Genomic DNA, 7,137 nt, shown 5'->3' with positions numbered 1-7,137 from the left:
GCTAAAATGGATGTTTTACTACCTCAACATAAGGGAGGGAAATTCTGCGAAGAAGAAAAGTCTAGTCGACAAAGGAAAAAAATGTTACACCAGCGTATTCTTTTTTTTTTTTTGCTCTTGAGATTTCTATCGAATTTGGTGGTATATAATTCTTCATTTTACCCCCACAACTCATACCACGTGTGTGTGAAATAATTTTATTCGGTGAGACACACAAATCACACCGCGAGCATGAAAAGTAAACCACCACCAACTTTATTTCCAAGAAACCCACCCTCATGTGGCTTACACTAGGGCTTCCACCCTAGCTCACACCCCGCGTGATTGTTCTGTAATTTCGTCATACCTCAGAGATTGACCAAAATAGCCCCACGCACGTGGGGGTGAGAACCACCAAAGGGGGGAGGAGAGAAATTGAAAGACAAATGACCCACGTCCAGTAGAGTGTCCCCTATGAAATCAATCACAAGAGCTCTCGTGCCCAAAAGCTTTGGGAGTTTCAAGGACTCCCTTAGCTGGGTATACAAAGCTTAAGTGGAAAAACCCTTGTTGATATCATTCAAATGACTAAGGGGATTTCTTGTGTAATTTTCTAACAAGAAAAAAATCCACAAGGATACCAATTAAATTGAGAATTACATGGAGAAATTTTACACAAGAAAGCCAAAGTGTTGGCTTTTCTTTGAACTTACAGATTTTTTTCATTATTAAACAGTTCTTTTGACAACCATATTTTTCACCAAAGTTTTAATCTATCTCTTGAAATAAATTTTGACATCATTTCAATATGCTTTATTCTAAAACGTTTTGTTGTTGAAAATTTTGTGAGTCTTTCAAAATTGTCTGGAAAAGTAAATTCTTAGCAAAAACTCTAGAAACTTTCGCGAAAGAAGTTCTAAAATTCTAGCTATCTAGGAATTTATTAATGAATAATAATTTATTTCACCGTTTACAGACTAGTGTTTTAGGGTTTATTAATGAATCGATATGCAGGAGAAGTATTCTACAGTAACAATTGGTGGCAGCGGTGGGATCAGGGGGCAATAACTATTGCGTTCATGGTGCAGTTGCTTGCGTTCAATCTTGCGTTCTTGCGTTCACTTGCGTTCATCCATACATTTTTGCGCTCACTTGCGATCTTGCGTTCACTTGCGTTCATCCATACATTTTTGCGCTCACTTGCGATCTTGCGTTCACTTGCGTTCATCCATACATTTTTGCGCTCACTTGCGATCTTGCGTTCACTTGCGCTCATGCGGTGTAGCAACATAGAAATTTTCTTCGTAGGCATTTAGTGTGTGTACCTGCATATGCAGGTGCAGCAATAGATAGTGTGTACCAATCAATAGTGTGTACCAATCAATGGTATGGTGGAGGATATAGAGTGGGTGGCAATTGCCAATGGTTAGACTTACAGTTTCTTTGTTCCTGTTGGATTTAGCCAGCACAGCTTCAAGCCATTCCCATTGTCTCTGTGATTCATGGCTCTCTACTCCCGAGAGTGCCCTCGTCTGGCCCCCGGTGTCTGTTGCCGGCACAGCTGCATAGTACCCATTGTTTGAGCCATGGTAGTAATTCCCATGGTTATAGTAGTAATTGGTATGTTCAGAGGAGTCACCATTGGAGCTTCCTGGTCTCTGCCTGATGGCCGCAGAATGGCTCTGCGTGTATTTGAGATCGTGTCGCATAAAATTAGTATTGAGCACAATTATCCTTAGTTGACTTTTTGTTTGCTCAATTGTGTAGTATCCGCCTGCAAATTCAACACAAAAATCATCGCATTATATATTGGGGAACAATGACGACTTTATCCCTAAAAACCAGAGCAAAGCCCACACATGATGAGAAAGAAAAAAAATTTGCATCTCCATTGGCAATTCATCAAAATTTACTCAAGTTTATTTCCCAAAAGGCAAACCTTTTGCATCCCACTGCCCTGACTCCTTTAAGAGTCATAAAGTTTGAGAAAAAAAAGCAAAAGCTAAAAGAACTGCGATGATGCTCACATTTTAATTAAAGTTCAAAGTGAAATTCTGAAAATTCTCTTTATAGTCTTCAAGTAGAAGTATATAATCATAGGTATACCTTGTATATCTATATCTTCTACTTTGCTAACTTTGGAACGAATTTCATTCGAGTTATTAACTAGATTTAACGGATTGATTAGTTTTCTATGAGAGAAAATATTCACAATTTCACCAAATTTGGCATGAAATTTCTGAGAAATTATACAAGGAAAATTCTAAATTTATTAGATTTTGAATATTTTACTATTTTGAGTTTAAATTTTCATTGTATAAAATTCAATTTGAAAAAATACTGAATCAATGAAATAATAATAAAAAAAATAAATTCCTAGAATAGTCACAAGATGACCACAAGATGGGATTATGCTGGAACTTACCATGCTTTAAGAGATGTTTCCCGGGCGAGATAGTTGTTTTTTAGGTAAAAATTGCAACCAGCGCAGAACCAGAACAACTGACTCGCACGAATGCTTGCACAGCACAAAAAGAAGGAATCCTCCTACGCCAACTTTTAACAAGGGGAAAACTTCCATGGAATTTCTTTGATGTCCCGGCAAATTGGACAGGGATTCCCGGTGCACATTGTTCCAGCAAAAATGCAAGTTTTGCGTGTCTTTCGCGGCGGATGGGGTCACTTGTGATTCCTTCCGTAGAGAACCCACACAGGTTGCTTCCTGTATGCCTCCTTGTAGGCAGCACTCCTCAAATATCGGATGCTGGTCTCAACGGGAATCACCTGTGTTCGGTCAGTTCCACGCACCGAACAGTTTAAAGTATTTTTCACTATTTCTGACTTATTTCGCGCACTTTCTTCACACAATCTCACGTGGAATGCATGTAATTTTCTGTTTTTAGACAAAATGTGCGTAAAGCGGAAAAAGAGCGATATTTAGTCAAAAATCTATCAAATATAGGCCCTCCTCTCTAGCCACCCCCCTTATAACTTCTACAAAAAGCAGTCTCATGTAAAATCCTCATCACTCTCTGTAGCTAAAAAAAAATGAGAATAATTTATTTCTTTTGTGATTTTTTTTTTATTTTACAAAAATGTGGTATATAATACAAGGATGTCGAAGGTGAAGAAGAAACACAATAAATTGACAAATATCTTAAAAAAAAGTTTTTTTTTCATTTTTTTTCTTCAAATAGTTGAGAAGAAGAATAAAATCACCTCAAAGTAATATGAAGAAGTTGATGAAGTGCTATGCAGGAAAAGAATGTCGAGAAAAACTGATCATGACATTTTTTCCTGACATTTTTTTGTCATTCCATCTCACTCCCACAAATGTATTTTCTTATCTTTCATCTTTCTCTCACGCATGTTTCCGACATCTTTTTTTCATGGCATGCTTTTTTTCTTGCGCACAACATGTTTTTATTTCCTTGAATTTTCTCAACATTTGGGGATATTTTCCTCAAAGAAAAGTGGAAAATGCTTAGCTAAAGAGTCCACAGTGCCAGGAAAACAGTGGAAAATGGAAATTTACGGTCATTTATGGGCCAAATATGTGAAAATGAACGAAGTAAAAATCAAAACATTCGTTCCCTGACCAATTTTTACGGGATTCTTTTTCGGATTTTCACCACACAAATCACTTCCTGCAGGTTTTTTGGACCTTCCCACAGGTCATCTGCAACACGGAAGGCCTGCCTGGGGTCAGGGAAATGCTTCCTGGGTAGTGGAATCCCACCTGAACGCGAAAAACTGGTCCGGGAGTGAATGTTTTGCTGTCGAACTTCACTGTTTTCAATTATTTGGCCGATAAATACCCACGATTTTCCACTTTCCACACTTTCAGATACACTAAGAACACTTCCACAAGCCGCTTTTCACTTTTCCCGAGCTAAAATATCACAATTTACAGAGAAAATTGACCAAAACTAACAAATACGGTGACTTCACAAGAGCTGGAAAAAGAATGTCAAAAAAAAAACATCTTCCTGCGACATTCTTTTTGAAGCTCATGCGTAGTCAACACGTTTCTTAGTTTTCTGCAATTTTCTCTGTAAATTGTGATATTTTAGCTCGGGAAAAGTGAAAAGCGGCTTGTGGAAGTGTTCTTAGTGCCTGTGAAAGTGTGAAAAGTGGAAAATCGTGGGTATTTATCGGCCAAATAAGTGAAAACAGTGAAGTTCGACAGCAAAACATTCACTCCCGGACCAGTTTTTCGCGTTCAGGTGGGATTCCACTACCCAGGAAGCATTTCCCTGACCCCAGGCAGGCCTTCCGTGTTGCAGATGACCTGTGGGAAGGTCCAAAAAACCTGCAGGAAGTGATTAGTGTGGTAGAAAACCTAAAAAGTGTCCCGTAAAAATTGGCTAAGAATGAATGTTTTCACATTATGCGTCAGAGAAAGACGAAAGATAGGGAAATACATTAGTGGAAGTGAGAGGGAATGACAAAAAAAAAATGTCAGGAAAAAATGTCATGATCATTTTTTCTTGACATGAGATTCCTGCATAGCACCACTACTTATGTCTCGTGCTCAGCAATTTTCATTAACGAGCATTTGCACCATAAAAGAATTCACGAAGAGTTCATAGTTTATTTGCAAAACCTTTAAGCTCACAATATCCGCCAAAATGGCATAATCTAGAAGACAAACTGAAAGGTTATTGCAAATTGAGAGTTCTTCTAGTTCCCTAAAATTACTCACTATGGCTCTTAAGCACTTTTCATCGAGAATATTGCATCCTCTTATGTTGAGTTTCCGCACAAAATTTTGACAAAATTTTATAAAAAATTGAGGATTTATGGGTTGGAATCCACAAAACAACTCTCAAAGTTATCTGTGACTGTGTAATTTTGCAAATGAACTGTTTTCAGGGAACTGAAAGCCCGCGAAAGGATCTTCATTTGTTCCTTCCAAATACTTAGAAATATGAAGCCATAAAAGTAAATATTTCGCAATTTTTTATCACTACAAAACTCAATTGCCTTGCCTTAAAGGGAAATTCACAAACATCCATGATAGAGTTGGCAAAGGCTACACGTGAGGCTCTAAATGTGTGAATATGTGGTCCAATACGACGAGATATCTCAACTACATCATCCTTAGTTAATCGAATAGAGTCCTTTTTAAAGATTTTATAAAAATCCATCACTTGGTGTGTTCTGTAAAATCTCTGTGCCACATTATTGAATCTCTCACAGACTCTATCGATCACAAGAAGTTCTTTGAGGGTAAAGAAGGATTGATCCATTTGCTGCCATCGCGTGTCCTTTCAAGTGGAGGAGTTCCTGGGAAAATTTAAAGAAGTATTTATGCATATTTCTTATTAACCGTAGTGAGATAGAAGAATGCAGGAAAGAGCAGCAGACAACGAAAATAATGATTTATTAACATATTTCTCACCTTTCTTAATCCTGTTTCAATGAGATTCCTTCACAGTCTACTTCTATAACGTTACAGATTACTCCTAAGCTTCCAGAACCTTTCTGCATTCTACTTTTTTGTTTTTGTGAGATCAGCTAGAGAAGCATAACCAGGTATTCTGTAAGAAAGATTTTCAGGGAAAATTAGAAATTATATTTTCAATAGAACATAAAAATTAGATTCTTGGCAACTTAGGGAAGGTCTTCAGGTAAGATTTAAGAGGAATTTTCTTAAATTTTCATTAAGAAACTCATTCATATTAAACTTTTCGAAAAGTTTGAATTTCCGTAGGGGTTTAAATTAGGCAAGATAATTTTCTTCTTTAGAACTTTGTAGAGACAAACCGAAGACTAAATAATTAAAAATTTAAGAGAATGCGGAGAATGTACTTTATATAAAATTAACTCAGAACCGTTCTTTCTTTGTAATCTGTGTTCAATTGAACACAAAATATAGAAGAGTACAGAATAAGGACGACATTATGGCATTTATTCAATGAAAATTTGGCGAATAGTGGATATTTTTTTTACCTTTTTGTTAAACATTGCACGGGAGATCATTCATTCATTCATTTTTCTTTAAAACGAATGTTAATTTCCAGCTCTGTGACTCAAAAGAATGCAGAAATGCCTCGGTGTAATTTCCGGCAAGAGAAAACCAAAGATAAAACTTACCTAATATTTAACGAGCTCTTCAGAGATCGCCTTGAGGCACTCAAGGGATTCTCTTTTATGCTCTCCGTGGTATCCTTGGCCTCCAGCAATCCCTCATCCGGGTAAATCACTGCACGCACAATCACTTTATCACAACAAAAACAAACACTTTGGCCATTTGTTTACATTTCTGATTCTGAAGGCCAAAACGTCAAAATTTGGTTCTACTTTAAAAATTCAGGCGGCAGCACCGTCCTCTAGCTGTATCTCTTCTTCCGCACTATCGCCCGTCAGTTCCGCGTGTGAAAGTGAAAAAATGCCACGCCAGCAGGCAAGAAAGTTCAATGGGGCTCAGGAAGAGCTCCTAATTAACACTGTGTTTGAGCGCCCCCTTGACTTCTCAGGCCGCGCAAATAGCGTAAGGGCCAGGTGGATGGCCCTTACCGAAGCCCTAAATGGGCTAGGGCCATCGAAAACCATGACCCAATGGCGCAGGGTAAGTTTTTTTTTATTTTTTATTTTTTTATTTCTTTTTATTTATTTTATTTTTTTTATTTTATTATTTATTATTTAAATTGCCTTTGGGGAGAATTGTGGAATTTTTATGCTTTAATTTTTAATTAAATGGCGAAATTATGGAGAAGAGGAGAACACGTGAGAGCCTGAGGGCAACCTCCACTGCCCAGATCTCGTCCGGAGATTTATTAGAAGGCTCAAAAACTTGTTGTTTTGGAACGTTGTAAACGACGTGGGATCAACGTTGAAAATTGAGTTGGAAAACCAAACTCAACAGTTGCGTCGCGACCGGCGAGTTTGGTTTTCCAACTCAATTTTCAACTAATGAATATGAGGTGGAGGAGGTGGTTGGGGTGAAAATCGAGGACGGAATCAAAAATTTTTTTATAAAATGGCGCAACTACGGACCCGAGGAAAATACGTGGGAGGTGGAGGGCAACCTCCACTGCCCAGCCCCCATACGCAGGTTCCTCAGAAGGGTGAATTTATGTTTCGGAACAACATTTTGACACGCCCGAAGATTATGAGCCATACTCCTGTGTTAAAAGATAGGAATATGGTTCA

The 7,137-nt window shown here is 37.9% G+C and overlaps 1 long non-coding RNA gene across 1 annotated transcript; it reads right to left on the bottom strand.

The window, feature by feature from the left end:
- Positions 1 to 4,560: 4,560 nt before the first annotated feature.
- On the bottom strand, positions 4,561 to 6,230 carry LOC129793992 (uncharacterized). Its single transcript, XR_008750983.1, has 3 exons — positions 6,079 to 6,230; positions 5,384 to 5,522; positions 4,561 to 5,268 (listed from the first exon to the last, which is right to left on the bottom strand). It is a non-coding gene; the product is annotated as an uncharacterized LOC129793992 (long non-coding RNA).
- Positions 6,231 to 7,137: the final 907 nt, after the last annotated feature.

This window comes from Lutzomyia longipalpis, chromosome 3, assembly GCF_024334085.1.
Source record: "Lutzomyia longipalpis isolate SR_M1_2022 chromosome 3, ASM2433408v1".
NCBI lineage: Eukaryota > Metazoa > Arthropoda > Insecta > Diptera > Psychodidae > Lutzomyia > Lutzomyia longipalpis.
This window is presented reverse-complemented; position numbering and strand designations above follow the sequence as displayed.